The sequence below is a fragment of the Tiliqua scincoides genome, chromosome 7 (assembly GCF_035046505.1).
Source record: "Tiliqua scincoides isolate rTilSci1 chromosome 7, rTilSci1.hap2, whole genome shotgun sequence".
Lineage (NCBI taxonomy): Eukaryota > Metazoa > Chordata > Lepidosauria > Squamata > Scincidae > Tiliqua > Tiliqua scincoides.
In genome coordinates this window covers 24,271,992-24,299,684 of record NC_089827.1, presented here as the reverse complement: position 1 = coordinate 24,299,684, position 27,693 = coordinate 24,271,992, and the positions used below count along the sequence as shown (strand labels likewise).

The window sequence follows — 27,693 nt, the reverse complement described above, 5'->3', positions numbered from 1 at the left end:
GGGTGGTAGTTAGGGCCAAATTTTACTAGCCAAAGGAGTGAATGTAAAAGTGAATGTGCTGAACTCTCTCTGAACCTCACATCCCCCCCCGCCCATTTTCCAAAGTCCTTCTCATGCAATCTTCTCTTGCAAACCAGTTGAGGAAAAAGATATGAGGTTGAGAAGATGCAGGAAGGTAAAGTGAGGGAACAATAAGATTCTGCTAAATGACTGTGCCTTACAGCAGCTAGTCATGGAGCCCACCAGAGGACAGGTGACTCTGGATTTAATATTGTGCGGTACTCAGAACCTGGTCAGAGATGTAAATGTTACTGAGCCATCGGGGAACGGTGACCATGCTGCGATCTGTTTTGCCATGCATGTTGGGGGAAGAGTACCAGGCAAATTTGTCACAAAAACTCTTGACTGCCGACAAGTGGACTACCCTCAAATGAGGAAGCTGGTTAGAAGGTGGTTGAAAGGGAAGGTAAAAAGAGTTCAATCTCTCCAGAGTGCATGGAGGCTGCTTAAAACAACAGTAATAGAGGCCCAGCAGAAGTGTATACCACAAAGGAAGAAGGGCTCCACTAAGTCCAGGAGGGTACCTGCATGGCTAGCGAGCCAAGTTAGAGAGGCCGTAAAGGGCAAGGAAGCTTCCTTCCGTAAATGGAAGTCTTGCCCTAATGAGGAGAATAAAAAGGAACATAAACTGTAGCAAAAGAAATGTAAGAAGGTGATACAGAAGGCCAAGAGAGACTATGAGGAACACATGGCCAGCAACATTAAGGGGAATAATAAATGCTTCTTCAAATATGTTAGAAGCAGGAAATCTGCCAGAGAAGCGGTTGGCCCTCTGGATGATGAGGGAGAAAAAGGGGAGATAAAAGGAGACTTAGAGATGGCAGAGAAATTGAATGAGTTCTTTGCATCTGTCTTCATGGCAGAAGACCTCGGGCAGATACTGCTGCCCGAACGGTCCCTCCTGACCAAGGAATTAAGTTGGATAGAGGTGAAAAGAGATGTTTCAGACCTAATTGACAAATTAAAGATCAATAAGTCACTGGGCCCAGATGGCATCCACCCAAGAGTTATCAAGGAATTGAAAAATGAAATTGCTGATTTCTTGACTAGAATATGCAACTTATCTCTTAAAATGGCCACGGTGCCGGAGGATTGGAGGATAACAAATGTCACACCAATCTTTAAAAAGGGAAGGAGAGGGGACCTGGGAAACTATAGGCTGGTCAGTCTAATGTCTATTCCAGGTAAGATGGTGAAATGCCTCATCAAAGATAGAATCTCAAAACATTCAGACAAAGAAGCCTTGCTGAGGGAGAATCAGCATGGCTTCTGTAAGGGTAAGTCTTGCCTCATGAACCTTATAGAATTCTTTGAAAAGGTCAACAGACATGTGGATGCGGGAGAACCCATGGACATTATATATCTGGACTTTCAGAAGGCGTTCGATATGGTCCCTCACCAAAGGCTACTGAAAAAACTCCACAGTCAGGGAATTAGAGGACAGGTCCTCTCCTGGATTGGGAACTGGTTGAAGGCCAGGAAACAGAGAGTGGGTGTCAGTGAACAATTTTCACAATGGAGAGAGGTGAAAAGTGGTGTGTCCCAAGGATCGGTCCTGGAACCAGTGCTTTTCAACCTCTTCATAAATGACCTGCAGACAGGGCTGAGTAGCAAGGTGGCAACATTTGCAGATGACACCAAACTGTTCCGAGTGGTGAAGACCAGAAGTCATTGTGAGGAGCTCCAGAAGGATCTCTCCAAACTGGCAGAATGGGCAGCAAATTGGCAGGTACGTTTCAATGTAAGTAAGTATAAAGTCATGCACATGGGGCAAAGAATCAAAACTTTACACATAGGTTAATCAGTTATGAGCTGTCTGACAGATCAGGAGAGAGATCTTGGGGTGGTGGCGAACAGCTCGATGAAAGTGTCAACCCAATGTGCGGCTGCAGTAAAGAAGGCCAATTCTATGCTTGGAATAATTAGAAAAGGTATTGAGAATAAAACAGCTAATATTATAATACTGTTGTACAAATCAATGGTAAGGCCACACCTGGAGTACTGCGTCCAGTTCTGGTCACATCTCAAAAAGGACATAGTGGAAATGGAAAGGTGCAAAAGATAGCGACTAAGATGATAACTGGGCTGGGGCACCTTCCCTAAGAGGAAAGGTTAAGGTGTTTGGGCCACTTCAGCCTAGAAAAGAGGTGTCTGAGGGGGAACATGATTGAGACAAATAAAATTATGCACAGGAAGGATAGAGTGGATAGAGAGATTCTCTTTACACTCTCACATAAAATTGAGTGTTGGGTGGGTTAGGATAGACAAAAGAAAATATTTCTTTACTCAGCATGTGGTTGGTCTGTAGAACTCCTTGCCAGAGGATGTGGTTATGGCAACTGGCCTAGATGTTTTTAAAAGGGGATTGGACAAATTTCTGGAGGAAAAATCCATTACGGGTTACAAGCCATGATGTGTATGTGCAATCTTCTGATTTTAGAAATGGGCTATGTCAGAATGCCAGATTCAGGGGAGGGCACCAGGATGCAGGTCTCTTGTTATCTGGTATGCTCCCTGGGGCATTTGGTGGGTCACTGTGAGTGAGATACAGGAAGCTGGACTAGATGGACCTATGGCCTGATCCAGCGGGGCTGTTATTATGTTCTTATATTGCAGCTGGACAGAATTATCGTCTTGTCCCCTCCCATGCAGGGATGTGCGTTGGGTGGGGAAGCAGGTGAGAAGGTAAAATGGCCTCACCTACAATTGTTATCCAAGCATAGTGGAGGATGAATGCATTTAAAATTGCTCTGCATGTGAGTTGTGGGTGCTTGGGCGCCTCACACAGTGGTGGCACTTTTCAAAGGACTCCAGTGCGGAGGCTCTGCCTCACTTGCCTCCCCATCCACCACAAGTCCCTGCTTCTGTGTGTAGCATATAGTTCCATCCACAGTGTCTAGCAATTTTAAATGCATCCATCCTCCATTATACTTGGATACCTATTGTAGGTAGGGCCATTTTAATTGAGATCATTGGTAAGAATAACGGAAAAGGGGCTGTTATTATAATGTGTATCGACAAGTCAGAAGCAAACGTTAAAGGTAGGTTTTATGTGATAATGAACTGTCACTGAACAATTTCACAGATGACTAAAATAGAATAGCTTTTGTAAACTGTTTTCCTTCTATAGACAAATAAGAGCACAGTCACATGAGCAACATTCCATTTCTTTAAAGAGACGTATTTCTGCTCCTTCAAATATTTTTTATGTAGCATCTTTCCACCACAGAAACACAGGCTTATACATTGGCATAGGGAAGCAGCAGAAATGTGTTCATTATCCATGAAGCAGCCCTTCCTGCTGCCCCTTTTAAAAGTCTTTTAAATACACTCAACACTGTTAATGATTAAAAAGTGGATCTGCTTCGATTACATACACTGGGAGCCAAAGGCTGGGCACAGATAACAATTCAAAGAAATTGGAGGTTCTGTGTGGAGTGGAATGACATGTCCATAACAGCTTCACCACTTTGGTCCCCGTCCCCCCCACATTTCTACTAAATAGGATAAAACTCTACTTTGGGTTGACTCCTAGGACATGATCATATGTTACAGCAAGACTTTTGTTCCTGATGCTGGACTCAGTATTCCCTTTCGGGTTTTTTTGAAAGAATTCTCTCAGACCACTCCTGAGCAAAAGCTAAGGTTGAGGCATCTTCAGTCCCCCCAACTCATCTCCCTCATTCCCAATTACCAGCCAGCATTTAACCTCTCCTGCTCCACCTCCACCTTCGACAACCCATGTTTGCTTCAGAGACAGACCAGAATTTGTTCTGCTCAAGCACAGAAGAAATCATGAACGGCTACTGGATAATTGCAAATACATATAATTGATTGCAACTTAATGCCAATGAATTGTCTGCAGATCTAGTTTGAATGGTGCAGTATACTAAGCTACTACATTATTTTATTTTAACTTGGCTGACAACACAGAGCTTGCTAATCATCCCCACACAGAACTAACTCCTAATATTTGTGGCAAATATTTTGTGTATTTCATGAGGACCACCCACCTGTGTGAAAGCTGAGAAAATTGCTTCATCACAACCACAAGAAGGGGGTATGGGCACAGAGGTGGTCTTAGGGATCAGTAGTGGGCCCTGGGCAACTGCCCAATGATGCTGGCCCTGCCCAAACCGAAGATATACCTTGGACATGATCAATGGAATTAGATTTATGTGGGGCTCCTCAGCCCTTGATCCTCATTGGAGGGGGGGATCTCCTCCTCCATTGTACATACAGTATCCACTTGCTGTGCTTCTGGATCATTTCTCTCCATCCACCTGGGATCCTCCTGCCCAGACTTCCCCTGTTGACTTTGAGATGAGAGGGAGTTATACAGCACCCACTTCCTCCTCCTTGCCAAAGGACAACCTTCTCAGGTAACAGTCTCCTCCACTGCCTCTGGAGTTAGAACCTTCAGCCTTGCATCCTACTGTTATTGCCTCATTACTGGCCCTGACCGAACCCTTTATACTGGGATATACCTTTTTTTTTTAAAAACTTATGTGCAGCCCTGCCCCTTTTCCAGGCCAGAACCTGCCTCCCTAGCATCACCACAGGACGTCTGCCCTGGGAGAGGCATAAGTAGTTGGGGAATCTCGCTGTGGCCCAGCTACTGGCTGCAGTGTTAGCTGTGGATTAGTGAATGGTTTAGTAGCAGTATGTTACTTGATTGTTTAGATTGGGGTGTCCAAACTTTTTGGCAGGAGGGCCACATCTTTCTGACACTGTGTCCGGGGCCGAGAAAAAAAAGAATTAATTTACATTTCAAATTTACATAAAGTTACATAAATGAGGGCGTAATCCTAACCTCTTATGTCAGTGCTTTCTAGCACTGGCATAGCAGTGCCAATGGGACATGTACTGCATCCTGCAGCAGGGTGTCACTCACGGAGGCCTCCTCAAAGTCAGGGAATGTTTGTTCCCTTACCTCAGAACTGCATTGCCCTTATGTCAGTGCTAGAAAGCACTGACATAAGGGGTTAGGATTGCGCCCTGAATATATTAAGAAATGGAACTTATATTAATGAATAAAGGTCTTGCAATAGTTCAAGGCCTATAAAAGACCTTGCACAAAGTAAGGCCAGCCTTTCCATCACTGCTGCAGCTGCATCGCAGACGTGAAACAGCAAGCAATGGAGAGAGCCCTCATCCCATAGCTCATCCAAAAGGTTGAACAGTCACCCTCACGCTGAGAGCAGTTGCATCAGGCCAGCATGGGCTCTAGCAAGTCTCCGAAAGGCCAGAGGCTTATTGGAGACTGGGGGCTCCCCATGGGCTGGTTTGGGAGTCCCTGGGGCCGCAAGTGGCCACTTGTGGCCCCTGGGTCAGGGCTTGGGCACCCCTGGTCTAGATTACCCGAACTCGGGCCTCAAGAGCTGTACATGGGGGAGGGAGGTAATTCTACTGGGGGGCTTAGTAGGTGCAAGGATGGAGGCAGCAATGCTGATCCCAGACAACTTAACCCTAGTTTGATGAGTCCTAAACCGATTCCTTTTTTTGAAAGCTTCAGTGTGCACTAAGATGGTAGTTTTCAGGCACTTTGGCATTCTTGGGCAACTAAAGCACTGCCTGCTAAATAAAGACCTCTGTTCCAACATGTAATCATTTGAATGTCACACTGATTTATTTATTTTCTTGGTAACCCACTTGTGATCACAACTGTTTAAAATAAAGCGTTGGTAAAAAAAAAAATAACAGTGCGGTTGAGATGTGACAGGAAATTTAAATGTATGGATTTTAAGTACAAAAGAAGATTCTGACACTGAGTCATATTCACAAGGGCCAGATAATCTTTTGCTGCAAACATCTTATGTTGCTGCTCCTTTTCAGACATTACTTTATCTACGCTACCAAGGCATATAAAATCTAACCTAGCCCTTGCATTCTCCAGTGTGACCTATTTTGCTTTCAGATACCCCTGTAGATAAGCCATACAATTTCATACAACTTATCTTCCAATAAACTGACAGACAAAAGATATGCTTTCACAGGATAAAAAAATAATCTAGTCTGGATTGCAATCATGCGCACAGTTAAGTTGCTTAACACCCAGTTAGTGAATCCCAAACCTCCTGGAGTCACGAATGAAATATACTGTCAGTTTTTCTTGTCATCGCTTTTCTTAAACCTAATCCTATCCAACTTGCCAGTGTTGATGCAGCTATTCCAAAGGGGTGTGTGCTGCATCCTGAGGTGGGGGGCAGTCACTGAAGCCTCCTTGTGTTTTCTCTTTCTTTGGGGTTTGCACTGTAGCTGCTTCAGCACTAGAAAGTTAGAGAGCAGAGTGCTCTGAGCATGAACAGAGAACAACGCCCTCATTACCAAGTGACCACAGCTTTTTATCTTCGATGTAAGCATAGGTAAAGGAGGAACATGATTTCCATTGTCTGCACCTCTATTTTAATGATTAAAAGATTAAACACTTTATATGTGATCTGACTCAGCTGAGTGACTAGCAATTCAGGAACCAATAATTTCCTTCCAGCGGCAACAAAGTCAACAGGATTTTTTTTAATCGAGTCAATTAAAATTATCAATAGTTTCCCCTCCCCCCTGCCAAGGACATCTGGAAGAAGCAGCAAATCTGTTTCCTCACTTTAGTTTTAAGGGAAAAGAACTGAGTGGGCAATTCTAAATGTAATCGGCAGTAACGTCCACAGTTGGGAAGCATAATTATCAAATGTCCTCACTCCGCATAGCTCAAGGTTACAACTAGGATTAACCAGAGGGACTGCTGAATCCGCAGAATGGAACTGTAAAGCTTCCCAAATGCAGACACTCCACCTGAAGCCTCTGAAGCCAAAATGGGTTAGCTTGAATTAAAAAAATAAAACCACAATGACTAATAATGTAATACAATAGAGGAATTATATACTGTGTCTCCTGAGAATGACAACCTTAAATTGAACCTGAGAGTTTTAAAACTGGTAAGCAAGACAGGTAATTATAAATGATCATGAATGCCTCAATTTTTTAATAAAATTAATATTCTCTCTTTCTGTAAGTAAATCTGGTAGGATAAGAGAAGAATAGATGAACTTATTTTGTTGTTGACTTTACTTTTGTTGGCACCTATAAACTTAGGCTGTCCTTGCAAAAATTTTTTAAAAAAAGTGATTTAAATGCAATGATGGATTAGGTGCCCTTCAGTCTTGGGTGCCCTTCCACCTTGGGTGCCCTTCAGGGAGAAAGGCGGAATACAAATCTAATAAATACATAATAAATAAATAATTAGCCACTGCTAAAGTCATCAGTGAGCCACCAGTGTCGGTGCTGGCAACAGGTTGCTGGATGCCCTGGGACAAAACCTTGCCCTAGACCCCCATTGTTTTCCAATTCACCCCCTAATAGTACTTTTGGCACTACACTACCACCAACACTAAAGCTTCAGGAGTTGGCCTGATCAAGTTGACCCAATGATGGGCAAGGCCAATCCATGATTAATGTGATATCTTGATTAATGTGATCTCTTGATTAATGTGGCCATTTAATGTTTCAGAACATTAGTTTTCATTAACCATCTACTGCTTGAAATGTGTATTTTTGCACAATGTTGTAACGTATTTGCTTTTTCCTAAGTAAGCCAAGCTAAGAGATGCCTAGAAGAATGAAGAAGAAAAGAACTCACCAAACTAAGGGGAAGAGACTTCTGGCTTTTTGGCCCCAATTAATTATAGAAAATATATATAAAAATACCTCTCATTGGCCTATCTTAGGGCCCAATCCTTTCCAATTTTCCAGTGCTGGTGCTACTGTACCTATGGGGTATGCACTGCTTCCTGTGTTGGGGATGCAGTCACAGAGGCCTCCTTAAGGTATGAGAACATTTGTTCCCTTACCCCGGGGCTGCATTGTGGTTGCACTGGAGCTGGAAAGTTGGATAGGATTGGGCTGTAAGTCAGTAAAAGATTGTGATCAATGCAAAGTGATACCCGTTAGTCAAACGCAATGATTCTGACAAAAAGGACATAACTGGAGTGCCTGAATACTCCTTTGCAAATTGCACATTGATCCAAGATCAGTAATGGACCTGGCCCTATGCTGCCCTGGGGCCAAGTCCATTACTGATCTTGGATCAATCACATCATGCCACCCTACTGCATCACATGCCACCCCCCCCCCCCCGGGATACTCACCAGAGCACACAGAGCCTCATGCGATGTTCTGATTAACTTGAGAAGCCTTCTGAAGCTTCTGGTTCAACCTTAAAGGGTTATTCTGGTTTCCTGATGAAACCAGAAGTACTTGCTGAGATTGTGCTAGAAGCCTCAGAAGGATTTTTGTGTGCTTTGGAGTACTACGTGGGGCTTTGCCTGCCCACGGAACGGTTCCAACAGGAAACAGGTTCCAACAGGGGTGGTATGGCAGGCAGTGGAGATGGTGGTGGGGGCACAGTGGGTGTTGCACCCTGGGTTTTTGCCCTCCCTGCCCCCCGAGTCCTACCACTGTCCAAGAAACAAATAAATAGCTCTCCAATAATAAAAAAATAAACTACCTTAAATTGGGGCAGACTAATGGGTCCTTCTGGCTTAGCTTTTCAAGCAGTACAGTGTTGCTTCACATTCTTGCAGCGCAAATGCCGAACGCAGATGTACCTGGTACCTTAAGCAAATACTGAACTGTGCCCTCCACAGTACTGAAAGGTATTCCATGGCCTCCCACTTTGCCATTTGTGTCACTGACAGTTTTACTTTGCACTTTATTGACATTCTAGAAGAATGTCATCCCTCTGGATCACTTCTAGCACCAATCTAATTGATTCTACTCAAGCTGCATATCTGAAAAGAATAGCCTGAAGAACTACGTTGACTTCCTATTGTGGTGTATCCAGACTGGACATTTATATAACGTGGCATTTTTAACAATGGTTTAGTCCAGCACTTCCCAAACTGTGAGTCCGGGACCCACCAATGGATTGTGATCCAATTTGCAAAACAGACAAGGCAGATTAGGCTATGTGCATCAAGGGTTAAACAAGCTGATACTTGGGGAAGGGGGAAGCACTGCTGCCCAATCATGTGTATAGCCACACCCCTGGAGATTTATAAATTAGGCAGCAGCCTCTAAAAAGGTTGGGAACCATTGGTTTGTCAGAGAATGATGCCCTTCCCCCATATTAATCATAGGTACTAGAAGGCACTGCTCAGATTTATGTGTTTCAGTTACAGACAATGATTTATGGTGCATCTTCCAGCCAAGAAGCCGGCTATACAGATTCCACCCTCGTCAATCAGCACCTTTAAAATCTCCTGACAACTAGGTACATCAACAGAAACAAATGCAGTTCCATTGTAGCCTTTTTCAGTGACTCTCCAGTACTTGAATGCTTTGAAGATTAAGGGCCATTTCCTAGTTCCAGCATCCTAAAAGGAGTGCAAAATGCATGTATGACGATATGTTGGCAATCGGATCCCATTATCTGATTGTTTTAACTACTTCAAGTCTAGCTGCATGCTATCATTAAAATTCAAGTGAAAAGTTATGCTCCAGGTTTTGCCCTATTACAAGCAATGTCTGTCTTGCAGTGGAAAGCAGATTTGTTTCCTGTTGTATAATGAGTCATTCTGTTGGTTAGTCAAGGCTCTTCTGTTGGTTAGTCACAGCACCACTTGTGGATTTGACTTGACAATCAGAATGATGTGATGTGTAACTCAAGGTTTCCCAGAGTCACTCTGTCCCTTCATCCTACTTTGGCCTCCCTGGGATGTCTTCAAAGCTTGTATGGAATAAAAACAACAGTCACAAGGAATGCTTTAAAATCTACCCAATATTGGGGCTGCAAGCTTTAGGGCACAATCCTAACCAACTGTCCAGCACCAAGGTAAGAGCAAATCAACTCCGATGTTAGGGAACAAACATTGCCTTAACTTGTGAGGCCTCCGTGACTGCCGTGCAACTGCAGCACACACCCCATTGGCATAGCTATGCCAATGCTGGAAAGTTGGTTAGGATTGTGTCCTTAGTGACTGTGATTGGCAGATCAGGGATGCTCAAATGACAGCCTGCAGGCCAACCCCAGGCCTCAGAGCCATTTTTGTATGGCTCCTGACCACATTTCAGTCATGTTGTAATAGAAAGTTTGCCTATAGTATCAACAAAAATGCGATCTAGTTGTAACAGAGAAAGATAACTTTGATTCTATATCTTGCTGTTGTATTGTATGTGAAATGTCCTGGTTATCCTTGAGCATATATGCTCTGTAATTTTTAAGTGCTTACTGCTAGATCAGGGGTCTCCAAACCCTGGCCTGGGGGCCAGATGCAGCCCGCGGCAAGCCTCTATCCGCCCTGCGGCCAGCCTCTTGTCCCCTGAAAGCCCCTGACCCACTTTGCTGAACAGGACTGGAACTATGCTCTGGTTTGCATCTGGAGGGTGTTCTAAGGGCCAGAGAGGTTGAATGAATGAGCCCATTGATTCATTTATTCACACATCTAAGTTCCATCTCTTATTTATTTATATAAATTTTATATTTAAATTTTTTTTTTCAGCCCTCAAAACCATGCCAGACATTTGATGCGGCCCTCTGGCCAAAAAGTTTGGAGACCCCTGTGCTAGATAGTACCAACATTATTATGCTATTTGACCATTTGTGAGGGGAAATGTAATTGCATTAAGCGACACTTCTAGTCCTAGATATAGTAGTGGGTAAATATAGTAGCTTCCCTTTCCAAGAACACAAAAAGTTGGCAACTCTTGCTTTAGTTGGTTAGTGTTGGCTAATTTGAGTTGGTGGCTCTGAGGATGGCAAACCTGGTATTTTTTCAAGGTACGTTGGTGTATTATTGTAATAGAGCAGCCATTTTCAACCACTGTGCCATGGCACACTGGTCTGCAAATGGTCTGCAGGTGTGCCATGGGAGTTTGGGGGAGGGTCATTTATTAGTAGGGCTATTAGAGGATGTGAGCCCCCACCAGTAGCATGGTGTGCCTTGTCTATTATCAAAAAAACTGATGGTGTGCCTTGACAATTTAGTACCTTGTCAGTGTGCCATGAGACAATAAAGATTGAAAATCACTGTAACAGAGAATGAAAAAGACAACATCAAAGGTAGCCGTTCCTTATAATTTGGTTTTCCTAGGTCCAAATCCAGTGGTATCCACTGTGCTCACCTTGGCCCTCAAAAGTGACTGCTCACTAGAGAAGGTGTCTCCTACAGAGTCAAAATCCAGAGGGTCATGGGGCAAACCAATCTTATCCAGTGCTGGTGCATCAGGGCTGCATGGCCTACTTGTATCCAGTGCTGGGTTTGAGCACAGGACGTCTCTTCAGAGCAAGGGAATATTTGTTACCCTGGGCAGGAGGTCTGGTCTAGAGGGTAGAGCCTCCATTTGCCTGAAGATTAACATCCACAAGGTCGCCAGTTCGAAGCCACCGGCACCGTGCGACCTTGAAGCAGCTGGCAAGCTGCAGCTGAGCTGTTCCATCTGCTCGGAGCGTGGGAGGATGGAGGCCAGAATGTTAAACCAGATCGGAGTGTAACAGCTTGAATGTGGTGGTTCTTGAAAGAGAGAACCTTCTTTCAATTTGTAAAAATCCCTGCGTGGATTTAATAAGCCTGCCTGTGTAAACCGCCTTGAATAAAGTCTTGAATAAAGACCAAGAAAGGCGGTATATAAATACTGTATATTATTACCCCTTATCAAGGCCCAGCCTGCCCTGTCCAATGGGGCTACTTGGATCTACACCAGCAAAATCACTGGTGGAAGTCCAGGAAGCCCCATGTAGGGCTTCCAGGTCTGGAAAGGGGAATTGAATTCATCCTTCTCTGCCAATTCCACCCCATCCTTGGCAAGAATCTCCCCTCCCTGCCCTTGCACCACCCCCAAACACCCCTCCCCACATCTGTTCTCCCCCAGCCCCTGATCCACTCAGTGCTATATGCACCAGCATTGGAGGCCACAGCTCTGGATTTGGAATCAGTGGGAAGGAACAGGCCTTCCTGCCAGTGCTCCTTACTCACACAGTGCTGCAAATGTGCTTTATGGCACATTTGCTACACCTAGCACTGGTACAGCGGTCACTGCACTAGTCCTCTGCACAAACAGGCTTAGGCCTTAAATTGATATGTTTAACAAGCAATGTTAATTTACATATTTCCCTAAGAAAGAGCAAATATGTACGAATTCCTTTTCCATTTTGGGAAAAACAAAAGACAAACATAATTGGATTGTGAATTCACCTAGAAACAATTCCTCTTTGCAGCCAAATCAGTGGTGAACAGACTGTTCTGGGTAGCCAACAATTTACTCCTGGCTGTTTTATTCAGATTGGAGTTAGCCTCAGTTGCACAGTGTTTTTCTTTTTTGTTTTCTTGGGAGCTTTTCTTCAGCTATGCTGAATCCTTCCACACAAAGACTCCAAATGGTGTAGGGTGAATGTGAAAACTAATCTCTTCCTGCTCAGCATGTGCTTTTCATTGTTTACACTTATAAACATATATGATTGAAAATCATCTGGATTGTCTTGTACCCAAGGCTGCAGCTGCACTGCTCTTTGTTTTACAAACATGGCCCAACGGAATTAGGCATTTGGATTTTCTTCATCACTCCAATCATTTACATTCTGCTTATGCGATATGCAATGTTGAGATGGCATTACTGCTCTTCTTTAGCATCAAAGACGGATTTTTGCTGGCGACGTGTTCTCTTTTCCCATCTTCCTACCATGTAAATTGCGTTGCTTTCCTCTGAGCAGGCCATTTATGGTGGGGAAATTATCTACATTTATAAAACCATTAATCAGGCAGCATGTGCGCACTTAAAGGTCCATTTCCACCATTTTCTCTGATGAAGGGGAATTACTCTGCACCTCTAGGCTTTTAGTTCTGTGAAACCAAATTGGGACGCACATTGGGGAAACTGTGTTTGATTCATTACACCATTTCTAACACAGTCTATGGGATTATGCCTTTTATACCAAACAACTGGCACTACATTTGAGCCAATAGAAGAGAGGGTCTGAAAATTGCTGCTTCCCTGATTCCACTCATATTTGGAATTATATATTTGGAATCCAGTCTATTCGGTATATAGAATAAAAGAAACCATTGCATTAGCAGTTTCATTGCAGAGTGTTTTGTGGGGTTTTCTGAATGTTGATTTCACATTCATAAATCAATCTTCCCACTATTTTGGGAGATTATATCCTTTATACTTATCAATTTTCTATAGCCCATGCTTGCACTAGAAGCAAATATTGAAACATTTTTAACTCTTGCTGAGCAAGGCATAGGAGGGGTAACAGAGAAATTTTGTTTTCTCTTAAGCTAATTCCAGTAGAGTTCAGCATATCATATCATATATATATCATATTATATCATATATGACACGTGGCATTAAGAGTCAACAGGAAGACAGCCAAGACTGTCATCCCTAAACTTCCCCAAATGCAGAGCATGTTTTAACAAGAGCTTTTCTCCTTCTTGAGTACATAGACAATCCACCCCCTCCAAAAACAAAACAAAACTGTAGTTTTGCCAGTGCTAAGTAGTTATTTGCTTCAGCAGTTTCTTCAATGAGCACATGCTGTAGCACAATGCAATAAAAAATTTGACTTCTCCCCTTCTTCCTAGCCTAGTAATACTGCGATCATGGGTTTTCCCATTACATCTTATCATAAAATCTAAGCATAAGAGCATGTTTCTTCATTCAGAAATGGCTCATATTTGAAGGATTGCTGGTTAAACCGTTCAGTTTTTAGCAAGAGCTGTTTTGCATATCCCCCCCTTTCTAGTGGGTGGGGCACTATTGAAGCCATATACATTTTAAACACACTTCTCTCTCCCTTTAATAGGGTCGGAAGTGATGCTGTTGCCAGCATGCATACAGCCCATATGTAATAAACATTTCCTGTCTATTGACAGGAGTATATTGCCATGGGTCCCCACTCCAAGGAAAAACACACACCAACCTTCCCCCACCCTGGCCCAAGTATCCCTGACAATACACAGCAGAGATTTCAAAACAAGTGAACTGAAATGAACCAGGCAGGCAGACTCAGCAAAGCTCCATGATTAGAACAAACAATTGTTTCAGAGGAAACGCATCGCTTCTCAGAGACCATCTTCTTGGTGCTGGAGAGGAGATATGGAGCCATTTTTCACCAGGTTCATGAGAAAATGTCAGCACACAGCTGCTTGTGCACTGTCAGGCTGCATTTTATTTTGGCCAAAGGGGGCACCCAGTCAGTCACCCCTTACAGAGAAAAATTTAAAGGGCCCATTACAAATCTGAGTTATTGGCATGCTCCTAAGGCTGTCTCTGCTGTGCTCTGGTTTTGATGGGACATGGGGGTGAATGTCAGTGATTGCTTAATATATGTTTCTGCATGCATTTCAGATAATGGGATTAAAAGCATCAGCCCATCTCTTGTGCATCCCCCCTGAACCTGGTTCTTTCCAATGGACCTCAAACACTGTTTATTTCAGAGCAGAAACAATTACACAATGGGGGATTTGTGCAGATAGTGCATTCAAATATTTAAAAAACAAATACAAAGTCCTATGCATTCACACACAATGTTTTTTTTTGGTCTTTTTCCTCCAAAAGGCAATAGCAAAAGCATGTTCAAGAACAAAAGGAAGTCCATCATTCACAAGGAAAGCAAACACAAATGTGGTTGGGTTTGCTTGAGACAGGGAGCTTTTATCTTACATGACAACAGTCACACTTGAGCAAATAGAGAACTCTGAAATGCAAAATCGTGGCTCTTCCTCATCACTTGCTTTTAACTCATTAGGAGCCTGGGCAATTTTATGTTTCTGTGCTTTTAAATTCAGTCAGAAAGTGACATTAAGAGAACAAGGAGTTTTTGGCATACCTGAAGAAGGAAACCTTCAGAAGTTACCTATCTTGCACAGTCCTCTGTTTCAATTCAGACAATGAAGAACCAATCCAAATCAAATTGCACCCCAATTCCTGATCACAATACCACCTCCAAAAACTCAATAATTATTCTCTTCATCATTAAACTCCTAATAACCAAAGCCTCTGTGCAGCCTTTCTGGCACAATGGATTGCTGCTGCTGATTTTGTTTCCTACATTACCACAACAATTATCTGACAGTTTCTGAATGAAAGAGAGGTCCCCTCATATTCACAAAAGACCACTCAAATCTCCTACATAGCCAGGTGTGACTCAGAATCAAGTTTAGAGTCCACTTCGGGTCAATGACAGCTAGCACTATTAATTCTGATCTGACATTGTGATATTTAAAAGCCTACCACTGGACCTCCCCCACCCACGCCGCCTTTGGGTCTCAGTGGCTCCAGACAAAAATGTAGGAAAGGAGCGAGAATAAGAGCAGAAAAATCAGGCAGAGCCTTTCCCCTACCTTTCCATGATCCTCACTCAGCCAGTCTGCCTTCTCCTGACATTCAAGCCACCTGTACCGATCCAGCCCATTTTTGAAGGGAAGGAAATAACCTTCTTGCGATGGAAGAAGTCTCAGCTGTGCTGGGCAGTTTTCAGCATGGATGTCTAGAATTTTCCGCTTAAGCCAGACACAGCAACACAAAACTGCAGCTGAGTGCTTTTGTTTTCCCTTCTCTCTCTAAAGGCAAAGCAAGCAGCAGCAGCAGCTCCCCTCTTCTCTCTGTCTCTCTTCCCAACCCCCACTGGCAGCCGAACTCCGCTCTCGTTCAGTCAAGGTTCTTTACGCTTCTGAGCAGTGATGACCTATTCAATGCCCATCTCTACCTATTACTCTTGGTTTCCTGCAGATAAAAAGAGCTTGTCTAGGTGGCAGTCAGGTGACCCTTCCTCTCTTAAAAGCAGAAGGCACACTGATGGAGTCTTTGAGCTGCCTCCCTTTTCTTTTTACCTTTTTTTTAAAATAAAAAAAATCCATTTACATTACAAAGCAATAGGGAAAAATATAGCTCTGAGAAGAGATAATTAGTGTTTTATCCACGCCTCTTCTCAATCCCCCTAAGATATCAATGAAAGGTAGTGTGGCAAGAAAGGATGTATAATTAAACTTTTCCTTGGTGAGAGCCAAGCAGAGATGGTAGTCATGTATCTCAGTCTTGTATGAATGCAAACACAACTAACCCCTCCTCCTATATTTGACATGTTAACATCTGAATTTTCTCGCAGGTTAGACATGGTCAGATCAGAGATTTTATCTCATGGTGCTTCTTCATACAACCACTTCAGCACAGCCAGGGAGCCTGTTCATATAGACTGGTCGGTGGTGTCCCCACTTCTTTATGGTTGTGATCTATACTGCATCTATATGCAACAATGACTAAAAAGTGTGTAATCACACACCAGATAAATAAATTAAGGCAACCATGTGGCTGAAGTAGCCACCCTCAGAAGAGACTATTGGTTGCATATCTACAGGATTCACTGTTTGAGGCCTGCCTTCTCAGTAGCGTAGCTAGGGGTGGGTCACAGCACTAAGTGTTGCAGGCACCTGAATGTGTCGTGCAAGTGGCCCTTCCCCCCCCCTTCGGAGCCATTCTAGGCAGCTGGAGTAAAATGAAGGGGTCTCCTTGTTGCTTTAGCCACCCAGAATGGCTCCAAAGGGGAGGTGGAAGGGCTGCTTGTATGGGCTGTTCAGGTGACTGCAAAATTTAGTGCTGTGACCCCCCCCAGCTAGCTATGCTACTGTTCCTTCTTCCAGTCAGTGTCTGCTGCAGGCAGGTACTTATACTGGATAATTTAATCAATTCCCATGCAGAAATGCAGCAAAATTATCTGCCCAGATCATTGAGTCATGCAGAAACACAAAGGGACACAAAGGGTGTGCTCCTCCAAGGGTAGGAGGAGCCTGTCCCCCCTTTTTAACCTCTCTCTCTCTCTCTCTCTCTCTGTGTGTGTGTGTGTGTGTGTGTGTGTGTGTGTGTGTATATATATATATATATATATATAGGCTGAAAGAGTGTCACATGCTACTATCTTTAATTCAGAAAAAATTATGCCTCAGCTATCAGAATTTTGGCAATGCCGGTTAGTTACAACTATACAATAAGGACAGCACAGGTTGAATAGACTGAGTAGATCATGGCAGTGCTATGGGCTGCCAGGACATCCCAATACCTCATGTGGAGGGGAAGAGAATGCTGAGCTAGAACATTGGAGGGTGGGAGGAGCAGACGTTGGCACATTATCAGGTAAGGGGGCAGGCTTTTGGCATGCTGCTTCAGGTCCCATGATTCCTCTCAATTATACTGGAGAGACCATGGCACAAATTATAACTAGTCCAAGTTAATGATATAATGCATTCCATGTTTGGATAAAATTACAGTATTTATCCAGAGATAAAAGCCCAATAAAGATATAACATGTTCAGCTTAAATGTTTATAAGCTTAAACGTTTATAACGACCAGTAAAAACATGAACACTTTGCCTGGTAAGCTTTTATAACAATGTTAATGGATGCACATGGTGTGTGTGCATGGAGGCTACCATTAATACAGGTGTCCCTTGTATTTATGGTTTCTATAATAGTGGGGGGGGGCGTCCATGGAATGGATTCCTGCGGATATGGGGGCACACCTGTATAGGCTGATAAATGTCTGAGCATCTTTGTGTCTATGTGTAATAATTTTGTTCTAGATCTTTTTTTCTGTCTTGTAAACCTAGGTGGATCCTGATATAGTGTCATTTTAAAAAGTGGGTCTCGGTGCTAAATGCTCAGAAACCATTGAGCAAAAGCATTCCTATAAAACAGTGCTTCCCAAAATTTTTAGCACTGGGACCCAGTTTTAAAAACAACAATCCTCTGCCCTCTAGACAAAAAAGAGATATAGAAATATTTTATTTATTAGAAATAATAACACAGGGCAACAAACATTTTGCTTCCTTAAACGTTACACCAATTCCTGGGTATATTTGGGGTGCTGATTCCAAAAATGGCATCCGTTTTGCCCTATCACATCTAGTTTTGGACACACGGCATAGCCTCTTTAGTGAATGGTTCTAGCAGCTTCCTCATGAGGAAGCCTACACCATGGCTTCCTCATGAGGAAGCTGCTTGAACCATTCACTAATGAGACTATACTATATCTCCAAAACTAGACATGATAGGGCAAAACGGATGCCATTTTTTGAATCTGCACCCCAAATTCATATCAAACCACCATAAAGTTTGGGAAAAACTTTTCTGACCCTCAGTTTTGTAGGCCTGTGTAATTAATAAATTTTAAATAATAATAGAGATCCTGTGCTCTATATCAGGGGTGCCCAAACCCGGCCCTGGGGCCACTTGCGGCCCTCTAGGTATCTCAATGTGGCCCTCAGGGAGCCCCCAGTTTCCAATGAGACTCTGGCCCTCCAGAGATTTGTTAAAGCCCACACTGGCCCAACGCAGCATCTCTCAGCATGAGGGCGACTGTTTGACCTCTCACATGAATTGTGGCATGAGGGCTCCCTCCACTGCTTGCTATTTCACGTCTGTGATGCAGTAGTGGCAGCAAAGGAAAGGCCAGCCTTGCTTTGTGCAAGCTTGAGCTATTGCAAGACCTTCAATCGTTTATATGTTCATCTTTAATATATTCATTTATGTAAACTTATGTAAATTTATTCAACTTTTAAATGTAAATTAATTCTTTTTTTCCCCAGCCCCCGACACAGTGTCAGAGAGCTGATGTGGCCTCCTGCCAAAAACTTCGGACACCCCTGCTGTATATTATATATGTAGACATATGCTAGACTTTGCCTAGAAATGAAGTCCCTAGAAACTCCCTAAGGACTGTTCCTCCAAAACTTAACAGTCCTTCCAGGGTACACAGAAGGCTGAACTGGAGAGTAAGATGGCCAGTTAGGGACCAGGCCAGATGAAAGGCTGAAACTTAGTTCATACATGATCTACAGAACACCAATTACAAAAGAAAAACAGAAAATGGGGTATGAAGATTACTTCATACCACAGATTAGCACTCCAGCTAATTATTTCCACCAAAAATTGGCTTGAAACCAACTGCTGGGTCAACCCACGGTTTGAGAAACTCTGCAATAAAATATTTTATTTACAACAAGCAAAGGTAAAAAATGGTTTTAAAAAATGCAACTCTAAAGGCTCTTTGCTAATTATAGGAAAATATTTAAATTTCAGTAAAGTGTTTTAGACTTACATGAAATGACTTACATAGAAGAAGTGAAGGGGTCCCTATGGAAGTTTGTTTGACTCCAAAAATATTTCAAATGATGTCTTACGTGCTTGCTTGTGAATACTGCTAAAGATTTACTACTAGAACTGAGACTGGGGTTCATGTTTATTTGCAAACGGCCTTGTCAGGTTCAAATAAACATGAACCTTGATGTAATGCAAGGATGTAAAATGCTTTCAATTTGAATGATATCAATATCATTCTACTTAGTTGTCTCAACTTTCCCCCATTTATATTATGTTTTAGTTGAGTAAGTGTGGATGACAGTATATATTTTTTCATAATCTATGATTATATTGACATTGTAATTCAAAATAAAGTGGGTCAGAATACTGACTTTGGGGACTGTAATTAAATTTCATTAATAGGAAGTGTCAAATAAATAACATTGTGACATAGGAAGGAGTGTCGGTGTTTGTAAATTACAGCTAAAAACAGTGAAACAATGGGAAGGTATTATTTCTTTCTGATTTGTATTAAAAGTGCTCTACCATGCAATTTCACACCACTATAAACAGGAAAAATCAAAGACATCCATCAACGCTTTGGAAAAACCTTTTGTTCAAACCCAAAACAACTTTACTGTTTGTATTGTGCAATATTATCACACAGCGTCTGTCATTTTCAATCATTTATTCATGGACCGGTAAAAATCACAAATTCTTTATGGTAAGTTCCTTAGGTGCTTTGTGAAATTCTTTATGGTAAGTTCCGTAGGTGCCTTACTGTAAAGAATCAATTTCAGTATTACAGCTGATTTCAAGGCTCTATTCTCTCCATTCTTCAGCAACAACTGCAGATGGGGCCTCGGTATCTGTGCACATCTGCCTGCTTCCTCTGCAGGCTTCAGAGTGCCCCTTAGAGGTGAAACATGGAGGTGAAAACCCCCAGAGGGCCTCAGAATGTCTTAAAAGGCATTAAAATGTCACTTCTGGTTTCTCTCCAGGCTCCAGAAGCTGTCCGGAGGGGACCAGAGTACAGCTCCAGTTCCTTTCGGAGGGCATAAGAGGCCAAAAATTGTGGATTTGCTTATCTGTGATTTTCGGTATCCATGGCGGGGGGGCGAGTCTGAGAATGGATCTCCTGCAGATACTGAGGCCCCACCTATGCTTGGCAGATGATCACTTCCTCAAACTACTTAGTAAGAGATTCTATGAGCAACTCATCCCACATTGCTGAGTAGGCTCTCACACCTACAGTGCTTGATTTGTTGAAAATAGCCAACTACTGAAACATTCAGAAATGAGATGATGGGTGCCAGATAACGCTTTAAAAAGGAAGAGCTACTTGCCTCTCATGAGGCAGGAGGTGCCATTTGTTATGCAAAGCATTCATATGTAATGGCACTTCTATGTGGAAATACTTCTAAATGGCATGGACACATGTTCGGCACACCTGAGATTTTTAAATTACATCTATCAGAGCTCGGTATTTCCTGATCACCCATCTATCTACCGGGTAATTCCTGATGAAGCAAAGGTATTCTTATTCATACATGCGCTGGTGCAATGTTAGAACAAAAACTCCCTTCCCATCATCCTGGTCACACCTTGACTAGAGTCAGGACAGGCCAGATTCATGGAGTGGAGAGTCTAGAAAAAAGGCAGAGTCATGACCAGGCTGTAGTTGAATTCTAGGGAATCTCTCTGGTTGAGGGTTAGAGGCAACTGTGTGGTCAGGTCATATCTAGGAATCAGCCCATTTCATCCTGCCCAACATTATCCCCTTAGTTGGCATCCTTCAGTCTCGGAAGACTATGGTATCACACTCTGAATAGTGGTTCTGGAACAGAGTGTCCTCTCCAGTGTGCGAAGCCTAGGTAAAGTAGATATGGAAGATAGATTGTTACCCATGCAGCAAATCCCCCCTCTCCACGTCGCTGAAATGATCCAATGGAAAGGCAGAAGCCAATACAGTTGGTTCCAGCGGCGTCGCAGGAGTTGCCAGAACGTGACTGTGTTCAGCCATGAACTGCCTCAGGGACTCCGGCTCCAGATTTTGCCTCGAGGTTGACTCCTGAAGCCTTTTCCATAACTGGATGTAGCCACAAGGCAGTGGAGGTTTGGGATCAGAGTTTTCCTTCTCTCAGATGAGCTGCCTTCGCAGGCTGACGAGTCCCATCTACCCAGTGGCTGTTTAGTTGCCTCTTACGACAAGTACAGCCAAACTGCGGGCCTATTCTTATCCCAGCCCCCAGGGGATTGTCCCCTAGACACTACAAAGGATATTTGGTAAGGTTCCTTACCTCTTGCACCACCTATGCTATGACCCTTTAGCAAAGGTCAGAGCATAGGTGGTGCCAGAGGTAAGACACTGGAGACTGGCCGCAGGGAGCCCTGATTTGAGCTCACATCCCTAGGTGTAGCACCTGTGATTTTGGCTTGTTTGCTCAAGGTACAACTTGGGAAACTGTCATTTACTTGAAGGAATGTCAAGTCCCATATCAAAACACTAGAATAATACAATCACCTGCCACCACTCTCCTTCAGGTGGCTTTGCCTGCAGTACTGAGATGGATGATCAACCTGCAAGAAGTGTTTTTCCCGCCTTTCTATGACAACCTGATTGTGAAACTCCCTCTCTAAGGAGGTCTGCTATTATATTTTAGGCAGCATGTTAAGACCGCTATGGCCTCCAGTATTGTTTGGATGACATGATTGGTTAGTACCTTTAAAGAGCTACTTTATGTGATGCTTTACTATATTGTTTTATTTTGTATCTTTATTGTTGCAATGCTGTTATTCTTTTTGTAGACTGCCATGGCATAATTGAAGAAGGGTGATTTACTGCCCAATCCTGAACAGTGCGCACTGGCTTACTGCCGGCGCACACTGTCACAAATGTGCCATTAGGCACATCTGTGGGCCCTAGCACCAGGCGAGTGCCAGTGCTAGCCCAGCGCTGAACTAGCGCTAGGCGGGGGCCAGAGCTCTGCCACTCCACAGTTGCACGGACCACCAAGCAGCGGAGAGGTAAGCGGGGGTGTGGGGGGAGGCCATGAGGAAGTGTTCCAGGGAGGGGAGGAGGGAGAGGGCAGGAAGGAGATGTGCCATGGGGATGGAGCAGAGAGGGAGGGAAGCAGGACCAGTGGATCCAGAGCCTTCATGTTGGGTACACCGCCCGACATGAAGGTTCTTGATTCTCTGCCAAACTTTGGGTTGCCAGAGAATTGAGTAGTCCCATTGCGGGGCTACTCAGTTTACCCAGGGGAAGGGGACAAAAGTCCCGAGGAGCCACCGATGGCTGCCTGGAGTGTGCTGGATGCAGCGTCAGCCATTTTTGGCACTGCTGCAGCCCTGCACCCCAGGCAGCTCGGGATTGGGCTGTTATACATACATTAAATAACTACATGTACTCATTCAGAATTATTTTATATTGCTTGTATTAAGTGCTGATATGCATAAGATGCAAATCATGGAGGTGCTTATATATGTGCCTGATCATGTTTAAAGGATTAGATGAGCTACGAGGACAGTGGGACAGTGGTTCTCACACATTTAGCACTGGGACCCACTTTTTAGAATGAGAATCTGTCAGGACCCACCAAAAGTGATGTCAAGACCAGACGTGACATTATCAAGAAGGAAAAAATTTTGACAATCCAAAGCTGCAATCCTACCCACACCCAGGAGTAAGTCCCATTTACTATCATTGTTAAAAGAAAATACATAGTAGTCTGTTAAAAGTACAGGTCTGTAATTTCCCCAAATGCAGTCACATACCATAGTAGCATCAAGTCTAATTTATTAAAAATAAAATATTGAAATGAAAGGGGACCCACCTGAAATTTGTTTGCGACCCACCTAGTGGGACCCAACCTACAGTTTGAGAAACACTGGACTAGGATATGATATTGATATTACTTTTCTGTTGCAAAGCAACTGGATTGCCCAGTTTTTATGTTTCTAAAGCATATGGGGCATCTCTTAAGATGAAAAAAATTTAAAATGAAGAACACCATTTCAAGGCATACCATGCTAGTTAGTTCATTTAGCAGCACGGGACATCTGTTCTGGAAAATATTGCATTACTTGCTCAAATTATTAAAGCTGAGAAGAGACCTCGGTGCTAGTTGCTTAAATAGATATGCAACAAAGAAGGAAAAATGTAGCTCAAGCTAACTGAAAGGACAAACAGTAGAAAATCTAAGGTCCCTACATCATTTTTACTGTGTTAAGGTGCACAAAATGTGTCTGTGATGCAGATTATTAAAGGCCTTGTTATATTACGGTAATATGTCACAAGGTGGGTCCATGTAGTTTTTTTCAGCTGTGTGTGCCCTTCTATAAGGCTCAAATTCTTGTTTGCAATTGTGTTTACATGCAAAATCACAACCAGGTGTGTTTATTTGGAAGGAAAGGCAGAATAAATATTCAAATAAATAAATGAATAAATAAATAAATAAACAAAGTCTTTGGTGCATTAACATAGGCAAGTTACCTGTACATAGGACATTGTTAGGTGCAAAGACATTACAAGTATACCTGAAAAACGTATTGCATGAGTGGCCAACAAATCCCACCCCACAGGGTCCAATTTGCAGATAGCGCTGTTGTGTAGGCTTTACACTTGGTGGGGCACAAAAGTAACAGATCATGTAGGAGGTCATGTGTATGCCACAGTTCATTCACACTGAAGGTATATTATGGCGGGGAAGGGCATGTGAGTTCTTCTGCCCTGAAATTTTCCATTTGTAAACCCTAAACATATTTGAATACTTGATTACGTTTGGTGACTGGAAGCTGAATGTGCGAACTGACGTCATGGAAAAGCATTGCGCTGGAGATAAAGTGAGCTCACATCACTCTTGCAAGGCACTACCAAATATAACAGTCATCAATGAGTGTTGTACATGCATGTGTGAATGGGTCCCTAGTTTTAAACTACAGTAGAACCTCTTTAAGTTGACCACCCAAGGGACTGGAGAAAATTGGTCAACATAGGGAGGTGGTCAATATATAGGGAAAAAAGGCATTTAAATATTATCATGTTTTGCTCCCAGGACAACAAATGCAAGGCCAAGTTATTATTTAGATTGGATTTTTTTAAAAGTTTTATTGCAAATAGCAATGAGAATTGATCCTCTTGTGATGCTTACTATTTATATCATCTATATCTATATCAAGAGACAGAGAATAAACAGCCCACAATTAGTGTTTAAAAAAAACCCTGAAAATTCATAATCTTAAAAAACATTTTCCAAGATGGGACAAACCAGACAAAACACAAGCCCACAGTATCATGTTCAGTGGGCAACTTACGGAGGGTAAATTAATACTCTGTACATTGGTCTGTGAAATGGTCGAAGTGGTCAAGATACAACATATGGTGGTGGTCAATACAGAGAGGTTGGTCTCCCATAGTGTATATACAGTGTCTGCCCATACTGTGAAAATTAGGTCAACTTAAGGAAGCGGTCATTATAGAGAGGTGGTCAACTTTGGAGGTTCTACTATAATTGTATATGGAAGAGCCACCCTTCTAGGAAGACAATTTTAACTCACTATTGGCCTGTAATAGAGTGTTGATTCCTGCTAATTGTATTGTTTAAACCACAGTCTGAAACAGGTTAGAAATAAGGGCCCCAGGAACTACTCAGAGTAGTATCCTTTTGCAACATCATGATATATACTTGAGAAATTCATGCAAGTATGTACAGAATACTGCCCTAGCACAGCAGTGTGAGTCAGTGCTCTTACAATTTAAACAGACAAATGCAGAGCTGTGACACCAGAAAAAAAAACAATAATGATTTGCAGACATGAGAGATAACCTTTAAAATGTTCTAGATCAGGGGTTCTCAACTGGTGGTATGCTTACTGGGTGGTATGTGCAGCAGCAAGACCATGTCAGCAGCTTCAAATGGTAGTAGGACCCAGTGAGCAGAGCTCTAGCATGCAGTTTTCATGTGCTTGAGAAAGCCTTCCTGCCCGTCTCGAGCCTCCTGCCCGTGTCTGAACCTGGAAGTATTTGGCAATGATGTAATTGCCAGTTACTTCTGGTGGTACTTGTGAGGAGAGCATCAGAGCAAGTGGTACATTGTAAGAGCAGCATTGAGAAATGCTGTTCTAGACATCATGGAGTCACCTAAAGGATATAGGTTTGCACTCAATCCTTAAGTGTAAATAGTAGAATCTGATTGGATCTGCAGTACAGAGTAATAGGAAAGACTTGTCCCATTTGCTACATACTGAACAGTCAGCACTATACATTGTTGCATTCGTATAACTAAGCTCTGAGTAAATTCAGGTGACCAAACCACTGTGAACCTGCCACCCCTGGAGTAGTTTGGTCATCTGTATCATCCTGTCAAAAGACAAGGAAAGTTTCACCAATCATCACCTACAAATGGCTGGAACAATGTCCTTTAAAGGTTATCCCACTGCATGGAAACCATTCATTTATGAATGGTTTTGAGAATGCAGGAAGGACACCACAATGGAGAAACGATCTAGCCACATCCTGTTAAACCTTGACACATCAAATTTCATCACATTTTTATGGTTAGGTGAACACAATACCTGGTTACCACATTTTCATTTCTTCTCTTTTTGAAGATGGTATGTGTGCCTGTTGTGGTTACACACTTCCTTTGTTGTTAATTCAAATAAAACTCTAATTCCCTGCATTTTTCATTATGGCCATGGATCTATTGATCATGCATTATGTAATAGCACAGAAATCTGCATTAAAGTGACTCAAATTTCAAACAGCACACTTAGGGCCAAATCCTATCCAACTTTCCAGCCCTGGTGTAGTCATGCCAATGGGGTTTGTGCTGCATCCTGTGGTGAGAGGGTAGTTATGGAGGCCTCCACAAGGTAAGGGAGAATTTGTTCCCTTGTCTCAGGGATGCATTGCAGCTGCACTGGCTCTGGAAAGGTGGATAGGATTGGGCCCTTAGATATTTTACTGAATAGATGAATGAATGCTTTAATCTAATCAATTCCAGTACTATTAAATGGCTAAAAAACAGAGATGCATTTTCTGCTAAAAATGCTGATGCAACCATTTGAGAAGGGCCTTTCCAGTAGATTTTGCCTATCATGACCATACAACTCTGTATGCTAAATGACTAACCAGTCATAAGGATGGATAGTGTATGCACAGAACTCTCTTGCTCTCATATGCAGGCAGGTGATTTGGGAATTGAAATTGTAATAATTAACACTAATATGTTTTGTTCTCCCTCTGGCAAACAAATGAAGCACTCCTCCGTGCTTGCCTAATGGAAATAGTGATTAACTAACCATTAACACTAGAACGGTAACATTGCATTGACACTACTTGCTTTGTCTCTGAGAGTTTGAGGGCACACAATAAGACTTAGCAATTTTTTAAAAACATACTCTGCATTGTACCAAAAGTGCAAGCACTGACATCCATAATTTTAAAAAAATCCTCTTCCCTTCCACATACTCACTTCTTGCATATATCTATTAGCTTTTGTTTATATAAAGGCAAGGGCACTGTTGTCTTTGATGGCTCCACATCAGACCCCTTTGACTTCCAAAGCGGTGTGAAGCAGGGCTGTGTTCTTGCACCAACCTTGTTTGGGATCTTCTTCGCTGTCCTGCTGAAGCAGGACTTTGGAACTACAACAGAAGGCATCTATCTCCGGACCAGATCAGATGGAAAGTTCTTCAACCTATCCAGACTGAGAGCAAAGTCCAAAGTCCAGCTGAAATGTCTGCGTGACTTCCTCTTTGCCGACGATGCAGCTATCACTACCCACTCTGCCAAAGATCTCCAGCAGCTCATGGATCGTTTTAGCAAGGCCTGCCAAGATTTTGGACTGACGATCAGCCTGAAGAAAACACAGGTCATGGTTCAGGATGTGGACTCACCTCCCTGCATTACAATCTCTGCACATGAACTGGAGGTTGTCCATGACTTTGTGTACCTTGGCTCAACGATCTCCGACACTCTTTCTCTCGATACCGAGCTAAACAAACGCATCGGTAAAGCAGCTACCACATTTTCCAGACTCACAAAGAGAGTCTGGTCCAACAAGAAGCTGACGGAACATACCAAGATCCAGGTCTACAGAGCTTGTGTCCTGAGTACACTTCTGTACTGCAGCGAGTCATGGACTCTTCACTCACAACAGGAGAGGAAACTGAATGCTTTCCAGATGCGCTGCCTCCGACGTATTCTCGGCATCACCTGGCAGGACAAAGTTCCAAACAACACAGTCCTGGAACATGCTGGAATCCCTAGCATGTATGCACTGCTGAAACAGAGATGCCTGCGTTGGCTCGGTCATGTCGTGAGAATGGATGATGGCCGGATCCCAAAGGATCTCCTCTATGGAGAACTCGTGCAAGGAAAGCGCCCTACAGGTAGACCACAGCTGCGATACAAGGACATCTGCAAGAGGGATCTGAAGTCCTTAGGAGTGGACCTCAACAAGTGGGAAACCCTGGCCTCTGAGCTGCCCATTTGGAGGCAGGCTGTGCAACATGGCCTTTCCCAGTTTGAAGAGACACTTGGCCAACAGTCTGAGCCTA

At 43.1% G+C, this 27,693-nt stretch overlaps 1 protein-coding gene across 1 annotated transcript in view; it reads right to left on the bottom strand.

Annotated features, from left to right (window-relative positions):
- MAGI2 (membrane associated guanylate kinase, WW and PDZ domain containing 2) overlaps window positions 1-27,693 on the bottom strand; it is a 747,493-nt gene that overhangs the window by 429,947 nt on the left and 289,853 nt on the right. The gene's annotated exons all lie outside the window — the stretch shown is intronic.